At 39.4% G+C, this 11612-nt stretch overlaps 1 non-coding gene and 1 pseudogene across 1 annotated transcript; one reads left to right on the top strand and one right to left on the bottom strand.

Moving 5' to 3' along the window:
* Positions 1–7136: 7136 nt before the first annotated feature.
* On the bottom strand, positions 7137–9532 carry LOC147790199 (uncharacterized; annotated as a pseudogene).
* Positions 9533–10681: 1149 nt separating this feature from the next.
* LOC111784761 (small nucleolar RNA R71) lies at positions 10682–10787 on the top strand. Its single transcript, XR_002813584.2, has one exon. It is a non-coding gene; the product is annotated as a small nucleolar RNA R71 (small nucleolar RNA).
* Positions 10788–11612: the final 825 nt, after the last annotated feature.

Raw genomic sequence — 11612 nt, 5'->3', positions numbered from 1 at the left:
CCAAATTTTGACACTTAAAATTCCGCTCAAATGTTTGGGATTATGTGGCAAGCATGCATGTTTGAGTTAACCAAATTTTGACACTCAAAATTCCACTCAAACTTGTGGGGTTTATTTGGCAAACATGCAAGTTTGGTTAAACCAAATTTTGACACCTCAAAATTCCACTAACATGGATTTTTCCATTAAATGAAGTCAACATTTTTACTTTCTTCATTTCAATTCAACAATTAATTAGAATAATGAATTTCAAATTAAAGTAATATTAAATGATTAATTAAACTATTTAATTAATATTTAATATTAATTCAAATGCCAATCCCAATCAATTCCGACACATAATTCATTAAGATATTTAAATCTTATTTAAATATCTTCGATTCTCTTCTTTTGTTTAATTCGTAAATAAAACAAAAATGCGGTTAAATATATCGTATATATGTAGCGCATATTCCCTAATTTGAATTCGAACACTTCGAACTCACTTGTCACACTGTTCTATGGTTTAGTCCGATATGAGCTAGCAGAGGGACCTAATGGACCTATAGATCATGGGCTCCAACGATCCAAGATTAACCGGCTAAACTCATTAACCTTGTTAACCAACATTCGTTAACTACTAGGACACTCCACTATAGCCTAGTAGTTGCACTCCCCTCATTATAGATATATTTCTGTCCATTTGATATAACCCTGATTAGTAAGTCGATCCTTCACAGGTTGTTCGTAACTAGAGCTGGGTCAATTTACCGTTTTACCCCTAAAGTTACTTCTTGTTCCTTATGTCTCACTGATCCTCTAATGAACAATTGGTTTGTGGTCCAACCAGTAAACCGAATCCCTCTCAGGCCAATGAGAGAGTGGGGCCCCTTGTTCAAGACCTGGAGTCAGTGCTTAAGGGAACTACCTTCCTTCTATCCTAAAAGTGTGTAGGAGTGAATTCCATCTTGCACCCCACGTCCCCAGCCATTCACCCAGTCTTACCCCTGAAATGGGAGGCCTATTGAGTCGGCGAACTAGAGCCACTCTCACCCATGCAAATCTAAGGATAATTCCGAATAAACAGGAGTTCATGGTTAGCTCAGGATTAAAACCGAGTTACCTAGGTTATCGAATGAAAAGAAAATCAGTCTCAATAGTAAACGACATTATAAAGTGAGAGTGGTTTTCTTCATGGTCCGATCTTATGCAATACTCATTGCATAGGACGCCCCCACTCACATGTCTCCACATGTACAATTTAGTGATCACATTGTTTATATCATATACAAAAGTGGGCCGCATCCATAGTGTCCCCAGAACAAGGTACTCAACCTTATCCTTATACTATAGATCATTTTGACTATATACTTGAACTTGATCCACTCTTATGTCTATACATATAGTTTAAGTAATCATACTATAGCCAGAGTGTTCTTAGTTTATTGGATTCAGATTAATGATCGTAAATTTCACTTTATTCAATAACAATCTTTACTGAATAAACAACAATAATAACTTTATTGAAAATAGAATATGTTTTTGTTTACAAACTGAGTTTTAGGACATAAAACCCAACAGACCTGAGTTGGTTCGATTCACCATTGATGCTGTCCAGAAAATTCAAGCGAGGATGCGTACCGCTCAAAGTAGACAGAAAAGCTACGCCGATGTAAGGCGTAAAAGCCTGTTGTTCAATGTAGGGGACCCCGTATTCCTCAAGGTGGCACCTATGAAAGGGGTGTTAAGATTCGGACATAAGGGCAAGTTAAGTCCTAAATTAATTGGACCATTCGAGATCCTAGAGCGAGTTGGTCCAGTAGCGTATAAGTTAGCCCTACCTCCAGCCCTCTCAAGAGTACATGATGTATTTCACGTGTCGATGCTGAGGAAGTACATTACGAACCCTATCCACGTAATAGACTACGAACCACTCTAACTCAATGAAGATCTGAGTTACGAGGAAAAACCAGTAAGAATCTTAGCTAGAGAAGTAAAAACCTTATGCAACAGGAGCATTGCGTTCGTTAATGTACTGTGGCGGAATCGCCACAGTGAGGAAGCCACGTGGGTGCGTGAGGACGAAATAAGAGAGAAATACCCCGAGTTGGTACAAGAGTTTGAGACTTTCAAGGATGAAAGTTCTTTTTAGGGGTAGATAATGTAACGACCCGGGAAAGGAAAAAAAATGAGAAAACGAAAAAAAAAAAAAAAAAACTCAATCGCCGAAAAACCCTCGAGTTTTCCGACGACCGCCGAGTTTCGTAGAACCCACATGAAACGATGGCCACAACATGCCTAGCCTTCAGCCCACGACTCCCAGAACCATCAAGATACCTCCAAAGGGAGAAAAGACAGAAAACTACTAGAGAGAGAGAGAGATTTCGGAAAAGAAAAGTCGGCGAGTGTCTAGTTACTTCGATGAACCCTCAAACCACCCTTAAACCGACACCAAACGACCTGTTACCGCCACGAGAAGAATCCCTAACGAAAGCACGATAACTCAAGGTGCGTTTTGTGCTTTTTTGTAAACGCCGTCGTCGGTAACCGAGGTCGGAAAATTGGGTATTTTCTAATCGTTCTTAGATCTGTGGTTTTAGGAACCTTTAGGCCGCAAAACTCCCAGAAAAGAAAGAAGGACGACAAATAAAGTGCAAGAGGAAGAAAGATGACCGAAATCGGCAACAGAAACGCCGCGGGAAGGAGAGAGAAAACTCGCCAAAAAATCGGCCAGTGTCGGGTAAGGAAGACGTGATCCACAGATCCGGGTCAACCCGAACCCAAAACCCAAGTGATAAGATAAGGAAATCAATACAAGGGGAATAAGATTCGGATTACCTTGTTGATCGAATATCTCAAGGCAAGAACACTTGATTGAGATTCGAATCACTCCACAAGCAAGATCGATCATGTCTAGCTTGAATGACTCTTGTTGATCAAATATCTGAAACAGTTGTTTGAGATTCGAATCACTCCACAAGCAAGATTGATCATGTCGAGCTTGAATGATTCTACATGCAATCTAAACTACATAGAATTGCAAAGAAACTTAGCCATTGGCTAAAGAAAAGCACAAATGCTTCTTTTACTATATTTTCCAAGTCTTCCTTACAAATACAACATACATGGCTTTATATAGCCTCAAAATGAAACTACTAAAGGTATTCCAAGAGTTGTAACATTCCTACTTTATGGCCATAATTAGCCATTATGTAAATGTAACCGAAATTAAATAACAAGTCTTAAAATACAATAACTCTAAATTACTCTAAATTGTAACCCACCCAAAATTTACAACAATAAACTTCAATCTTCTTCAATGTAGCATGAATTGAAACATCTTTTGATAATTTTGACAACCTTTTCTTCACATCTTCATTGAAGTATATTGTATGATTGATGTCTCTTGGTTCATATCATTCTCCACTTCTTCAAGAGGATTCATCCTCGAATCTATTTGTGTAACTTTGCTGCAAAAAATAAGTTATGTAAATACGACGGACCTCACAACACTCTCTCAAGAGTATATGCTCAAGGAATTTTAGGCTACTCTATTTGCACTCATTTACTCAAATGAAGCTTTCATTCTCACCTCTCAAATTTTTTAGTAGAGCCCAGATTGGATTTTTTTATTTTGGATCGATTAAAAACTAAAAAGATAAAAAAAAAAAAAAAAAAAAAACAAATTGAAAAGAAACGCAAAGGAAACATATATCCGATCTTGAGCCTGAAGCTCTGATACCAAATGATAAGATAAGATAAGGAAATCAATACAAGGGGAATAAGATTCGGATTACCTTATTGATCGAATATCTCAAGGCAAGAACACTTGATTGAGATTCGAATCACTCCACAAGCAAGATCGATCATGTCTAGCTTGAATGACTCTTGTTGATCAAATATCTGAAACAGTTGTTTGAGATTCGAATCACTCCACAAGCAAGATTGATCATGTCGAGCTTGAATGATTCTACATGCAATCTAAACTACATAGAATTGCAAAGAAACTTAGCCATTGGCTAAAGAAAAGCACAAATGCTTCTTTTACTATATTTTCCAAGTCTTCCTTACAAATACAACATACATGACTTTATATAGCCTCAAAATGAAACTACTAAAGATATTCCAAGAGTTGTAACATTCCTACTTTATGGCCATAATTAGCCATTATGTAAATGTAACCGAAATTAAATAACAAGTCTTAAAATACAATAACTCTGAATTACTCTAAATTGTAACCCACCCAAAATTTACAACAATAAACTTCATTCTTCTTCAATGTAGCATGAATTGAAACATCTTTTGATAATTTTGACAACCTTTTCTTCCCATCTTCATTGAAGTATATTGTATGATTGATGTCTCTTGGTTCATATCACCAAGAGAGTCAGCCCATTCTTTCCCTCGACCTCTGCCTTCGGCCCAGCCCAACTACAGCGACCCAAACCTCAGACCAGCCCAGAAGCTACGGTTCAGTTGAACCAACCCGAGACCAGACCCACGGTCCAATCGAGCTGGCCTGCAACCCAAAAAAAAAAACTTTTGGCCCACCCCAATAAGCTGAGGCCCAACGATAGTCTTGGCCTAGTAGCCTCCGCAGCCCGCGACTCAGACCACGACCCGAACCAAACTGCGACCCGCGCTTCGACCCGAGCTACCGCACGACGTGGCTCGCTCTACTGCTTCCACGTGTCACATAGTGGCGCAGGCAGTCCCTCAGTTCGGCTCGACACAGTGCAAACGACTCAGGCTCCCTCCAGCGGCTCACAGCGGCTGTTCGGATCGGCTTACCTATTTTCAGCCCGGTTTCCATTGTTTCGACCCTCCCAAATATGTTTTCGACCCTAATTAATGTATCTGAGGCCGTTTTAGAGCAGTATTTCACATTTATTGAATTATAGGGAAATTAATTGTGAAATACTAATAGAAAGTGGTGAACGGTGTGCTAGGAAACAAATCCCAGCGATGTAGGAAGCAGTTCTCACGGAACGGGAGCTTACGTTTAGCTATTTAGGGAGTACTTCGGCCAAGGCCAACCAAGTAAGTGGCCTTACTTTAGGATAGGCTAAAAAATTGTATGAGTTATGATGATGTGTGGATTACGATGCTTGATGACATGTGCATTATATACATATTTTGATGAATGATATACTTGGTATGTTTGACGCACTTTGTGGAAATATGATGAGTATGATGATTGCATGATGTTTACCTTAATATGATGATGGTTTCCATATTGAGCATGCTAGATGATGATGAGTGCCATATTGCATCATGTCGTTAGATCGACATAAGACACAACACTAAGAGCATGAAAATAATATTAATACAAATATCCACGAGCATGTGTTACCTAGAGTAACAAAGAGATGAGACTAGAGGGTTGTGTCAGAAGAAACATTACGATGGATTTAGAGGGACCTCATGCATATTGTATGTTCATAAGCATAGGGCTACTTCCCCTAGAGATGATGAGTGCGGACGCGCACCTTATGATGAGCGCGAATGCGCATAGGTGCGAATGCACACAGATGAGGGCGTTCATGAGGCACATGACACTATGGGGTTCCACTGACCTCCGAACGTCGCTATAGATTAGCTTGACCAGAGGGTCCAGGGGGTGTGCGAGCGCCCTGGGAATTCACACTCTCACGTGTGAGTCGTGTGTAGGGAAGTACTACACATTCAATTTGTCCGAGATTGGAGGCCACCCCTAAGATGATTAGAGATAGGTCCCTAATTCAAGATTGCATGTGTTTGCATTAGCATTGCCCCTATAGTGGGGTCACTTACTGAGTATTTCTTTGAAATACTCAGGCCGTGTGCCATATTGTTTTTCAGGTAAAGGCAAGGCTCCCATGTACGGTTAATGGTGGCATCGTGATCAGAGACTGTGGCGCGTGCATGGGATAGTTGCATATTTAAAATTCCTAGTGTTGGTTAGGATAGGGCGTTTGCATTTCATTCATTTATATTATTAATTTGTAATCATTTTTTTTTTATCTTTTTGAACTTCAGCATGATGTTTGAAACACGTAAGTCCGGCAGTGTTTTCCAATGTTTTGAAGTTTTAAATTTTTCCGCTAGTAAAGATGAGCATTCTTAGATTTTTATTCTGCATTAGAGATGAGCATGAGACGTTAGTGGCGACTCTAGATATGTGGAAATTTAGGGTCGTTACATCAAGTCTCCATTTGTTGTATAGTCAAAATTAATTTCTTTAATGCCCAAAATGCTTTATGTTCCAATTCCAGGGGTAGATGACATGCCTTCCCAAAAACTAGCTTGTAAGGAGACATTCCTAAAGGGGTTTTGAAGGCCGTCCTGTATGCCCATAATGCATCATCAAGTTTCACCGACCAATCTTTCCTGTTGAGTTGTACCACCTTTTCCAAAATACTTTTAATTTCTCTATTGGAGACCTCTACTTGCCCATTGGTTTGTGGGTGATAAGGTGTCGCCACTCTATGTTTTACATTGTATCTCTCTAAAAGACTATTCATCAATCTGTTCACAAAGTGCTTTCCCTCATCGCTGATTAATGCTATTGGTACACCAAACCTAGTATGTTTCTTTTTAAAAACTTGAGTACCGTCTTCCCATCGTTGGATGGACAAGCTATTGCTTCCACCCACTTGGACACATAGTCGACAGCCACTAGAATATATAAGTTCCCATAAGATGGCGGAAATGGTCCCATAAAGTCAATGCCCTATACATCAAAATGTTCCACTTCTAGAATTGAATTCAAGGGTAGCTCATTTTTTTTACTGATATTTCCCGTCCTTTGACATTGATCACAACCCTTGCAAAATTCTTTTGCATCTTTGAAAATTGTTGGCCAATAGAAACTCGATTGAAATACCTTGGCAGCTATCCTTTGCCCTCCAAAATGACCTCCATATGGAGATGCATGACATTGTTCAAGAATTGTTGGTATTTCACTGTCTGGAATGCATCTTTTCATTATGCCGTCTCCACATTGTTTAAAAAGAAAAGGTTCATCCCAAATGTAACTTTTGGATTCATGGAAAACCTCTTCCTTTGTTGATAAAATTTCTCTTTGGGTATGATGGCACAAGCCAAAAAATTTGCTATGTCTGCATACCATGGAGTTGCTGTCATTCTGCTACTGCTGTAGCTGCGGCTATTGCTGTTTATCCCAAGCAGCTGTTCATCCGAAAATGCCTCATCAATTTCTTTGCTATTGACCTTTTCTTCCATGTTCTCCATTCCATTCTAGATAAGTGATCCGCTATATGGTTATTAGCTCCTTTCGTGTCCACGATTTCTATCTCGAACTCTTGTAACAGTAGAATCCATCTAATTAATCTTGGCTTGGCATTCGGTTTCATCATTAGGTGCTTGATTGCTGCGTGGTCAGTGTACACTTTCACCTTCGCTCCAAATAAATAAGCTCTGAACTTTTCAACAGCGAATACTACGGCCAACAATTCTTTTTCAGTGGTTGTATAATTCACTTGAGCCTCATTCAACGTTTTGCTGGCATAATAGATAGGATGAAGTACCTTCCCCTTTTCTGTCCTAACATTGCCCCCACAGCATGGCCACTAGCATCACACATCCACTCAAATGGTGAATTCCAATCGGGTGTTGACATTATAGGAGCTGTGGTCAACGCTGTCTTTAATGCTTGGAAGGCAGTCATGCATTGTTTTTCAAAAACGAATTTTCTATTTGACTCCAACAAACTACACAATGGTTTTGCAATCTTGGAGAAATCTTTAATAAACCTCCTATAAAACCCTGCATGGCCCAAAAAGCTTCTTATACCTTTAACTGACGTAGGTGGATTCAATCTTTCAATAGCTTCCATCTTGGCTCTATCAACTTCTATTCCTCTTCTTGAGATCTTGTGGCCTAACACTATCCCCTCATTGACCATAAAATGACATTTTTCCCAATTTAGTACAAGATTCTGCTCTTCACATCTTTGTAAAACCTTCCCTAAATTGCACAAACAAGTCTCAAAAGATTCTCCATAAACCGAAAAATCATCCATGAATATCTCCATAAATGTTTCTACCATATCTGTAAAAATGGCCATCATGCAACGTTGAAATGTCGCTGGAGCATTATATAGTCCAAAGGGCATTCATCTAAAGGCAAAAATTCCATATGGGCATGTGAATGTAGTTTTCTCTTGATCTTCTGGACTGATTGTAATTTGATTGTATCCCGAATAACCATCCAAGAAGCAATAATGTGACTTTCCAGCAAGCCTATCAAGCATTTGATCAATGAATGGTAAGGGAAAATGATCCTTACGTGTCGCTTTGTTTAGCCTTCTATAATCCATGCAAATTCTCCATCCATTCACTATTCTAGTGGAGATCAACTCATTGTTCTCATTTGCCATTATTGTTATCCCTCCTTTCTTCGGAACACATTGAATAGGACTGACTCAACTGCTGTTTGCAATTGGATAAATTATTCCAGCATCTAGCCATTTGAGAATCTCCTTTCTAACAACCTCCTTCATCATGGGATTTAATCGTCTTTGTTGCTCAATGGACTTAACTTTTCCTTCCTCCAATTGTATTTTGTGCATGCATAGTGAAGGGCTAATTCCTTTTATATCCGCCAATGTCCAACCTATCGCCCCCTTGTGCTTCTTCAATGTTTCTAGGAGCATATTCTCTTGAGTCGAGGATAGTGTCGCTGAGATGATGATGGGTAGTGTCTTCTTGTCACCTAAATAAGCATACTTAAGGTTAGGTGGTAGTGGTTTCAAGTCCAGCTGCGGCGCTTCCTCAATAGATGGTCTCATCGGTGAACTCTTTCTTCCCTCACATTCTAGTGACTCAAAAGTTCTGCTGAATTCACCTAAAACTGCTAACTGTTCTATTCTGTCATTCCAGCTGTTGTCTTCTTCCTGCCCGCTTTCCCCATCATCCCATTCCTCAGTCGCTGGTTGGTCTGTCAATTCATACACTGCTGAGCATTCTTCTGTCACTGCTGGATATTTGATGCTGTCATTGATGTTAAATTCAACTTTTTGGTCACCCATTCTTAACGTGATGGTTCCTTTGTAGACATCGACTAATGTTCTTCCGGTCTTTAAAAATGGCCTCCCCAAAATAATTGGAACATCATGATCGGCTTCATAATCTAAAATGATAAAATCTGCAGGAAATATGAATTTTTCAAATTGAGTTAAGATGTCCTCAATCTTTCCTTCGGGATAAGTGAAAGATCGATCTGCTAGTTGAAGAGTGACTGTAGTTGGTCTAGCTTCATCAATTCCTAACTTTTTGTAAATAGACAGCGACATTAGATTAATGCTTGATCCCAAATCACATAATGCTCGACCTAGCTTCTTCCCTCCTATTGATATTGGAATTGTGAATGAACCGGAGTCTTTCTTCTTTAGCGGGATCTTGTTTTTCAATATTGCACTACACTCTTCATTCAATGGTACCACCTTGAATTCTTCAAACTTTCTTCTATTGGTGAGCACATCCTTCAAGAATTTCACATAATTTGGCATTTGCTTAAAAGCTTCAACTAATGGTATATTTATGTGAATTTCCTTAAATATGTCCATGAACTTCTCAAAGTGGGCTTCTCCCTTCTTTCTTTTTATTCTTTGTGGAAAAGGAGATGTTGGTGTGTATATTTTGCTGACTGATGTTTGTGTTTTAGGAGGCTTCACAATTTCTGCATAATTTCTGCTCTGTTCTTTCTGTACAGCAGCTTCTGCATCATTTTTGTTGTGCTCTTCTTGCACAACGGCTTTCTCCTTTCTCTGTTGTGTATCAGCAGTTTCTTGAGAGTGACTATCACCGTGTTCTTTAATTTTTTCTCCTCTGCTGGGTATTTCTTTCCCACTTCTCAACTCTATTGCTTGACATTGTTCCATTCCCTCTCTTTTTGGCATTTCGATGACTGCTGGCAGCTTACCAAGAGGTCTATTTCTAACTCATTTGCTAATTGACCTACTTGAACTTCCAAATTTCGCAATGATGCTTGTTGACTTTGTATCACAACATCATTTTTAGCCATATATTCCTTTATTAGGCTCTAAAGCGATGTTCCCGGTATGTGTTGAGCTTGGCTAGTTCCTTCCCCTTGGGTGGTGGTGGCTTGTTGAGAACCATATGTCAATTGATTTTGTAATCCAAAACCCGGAGGGTAATTTGCTTTAAGGGGCATTTGTTGGTTGTACGAGCCTTGTCCCTTCCATGAGAAATTTGGATGATTTCTCCACCCCGGATTATAAGTATTTGAGAAGGGGCTATTTTTTGGGTTGCCTTGACTAACTTGATTCCCGACATAGAAAATTGAGGCCAGATTGCTTGGACATTGATTAAAGGTGTGTTCCTCTCCACAACATACACAAGATTCGGCTGCTGTCTGGTTAATTACAGCAGCTGTATGGACTGGTGCTTTGATCATGGAGTCTTTCCCCAACGCTAGATTTTGTAAAATATTAGTCACCGAAACTAGTTGAGCATTGATAGAGGACAAAGCATCAACTTCAAGTACTCCTCGAGTCTTCCTTCCTGGGTTGCTTCTCACATCGGCCCATTGACAATTATTAGATGCTATTCTCTCTAAAATCTCATATGCTTCATTGTATGTCTTTGACAAAATAGCTCCATTGGCGGAAGCATCAACTACTTGTTTAGTAGCAATACTTAATCCATTGTAGAAAGTCTCCATTTGTATACAATGAGGTAGTCCATGGTGAGGACACTTTCTAAGCATCTCCTTAAATCTCTCCTAAGCTTCACTTCGTGTCTCATCTTCAAACTGTTGAAAAGCAACAATCTCATTTCTGAACCGTGCATTTCTCGTGGGTGGAAAATACTTGATCAAAAATTTCTCTTCTAGACTATTCCACGAATCAATTGTTCCCGGTGCTAAGGTATTCAACCATGATTTAGCACCATCCCTCAATGAATATGGGAATAAGCTCAGTCTAATAACATCTTTATCCACTCCTTGAAATCGAAATGAGTCACTAACTCCCAAAAATGACTTTAGGTGTACGTGAGGATCTTCCGACGGTAGTCCATGAAATTGCCCAATGGTTTGCAGCATTTGAAACATCACAGGTTCACAAACGTGGTTGCTTGTATTTCGGGTATAATGATGCACGGATTTATCTCTTCCATAGCTGGGTTTGCATATGCTCGGATCGCTCTTTCTCTGTCATCTACTAAATGAATGGCATTGGCAGTAATTCTCTCTTGATTAGCCATCATCACTGGATTTTCAAACTCCCGATTTAGTTGGGCCATTTGCTGTATATTCTATTTTGTCATTTTCTTTTTCTCCCTCAACCTTCGTCTAAATGTTCTCTCTCTCGCCTCCCCTATTAAGTTTAGCTTTCCATACAAACTGAATTAAGAAAAGGAATCTGCATCATCATCATGTAAAATTGATGGAATAAGGAAAGATAATAAGGAAATAGAGAGTTATCCCGGTTTGTTGCCGTTCGTCAATGGAAGTTCCCTTCTCTTGAGCTCTCACGTCCACTTCTTTGCCCAAATCAATCCTTGTTGGTCTCCTTTTCCTTCTACTATCAACAGCTGCTGGATTAGTGTTTTCTTCTTCTTCTCTGGTTTCACAGCAGTTCACTGCAGCAGAAGCTGCTGCTGTGTAAT

The sequence above is a fragment of the Cucurbita pepo genome, chromosome 11, assembly GCF_057944985.1.
Source record: "Cucurbita pepo subsp. pepo isolate OVF chromosome 11, ASM5794498v1, whole genome shotgun sequence".
Taxonomy (NCBI): Eukaryota; Viridiplantae; Streptophyta; class Magnoliopsida; order Cucurbitales; family Cucurbitaceae; genus Cucurbita; species Cucurbita pepo.
This window is presented reverse-complemented; position numbering and strand designations above follow the sequence as displayed.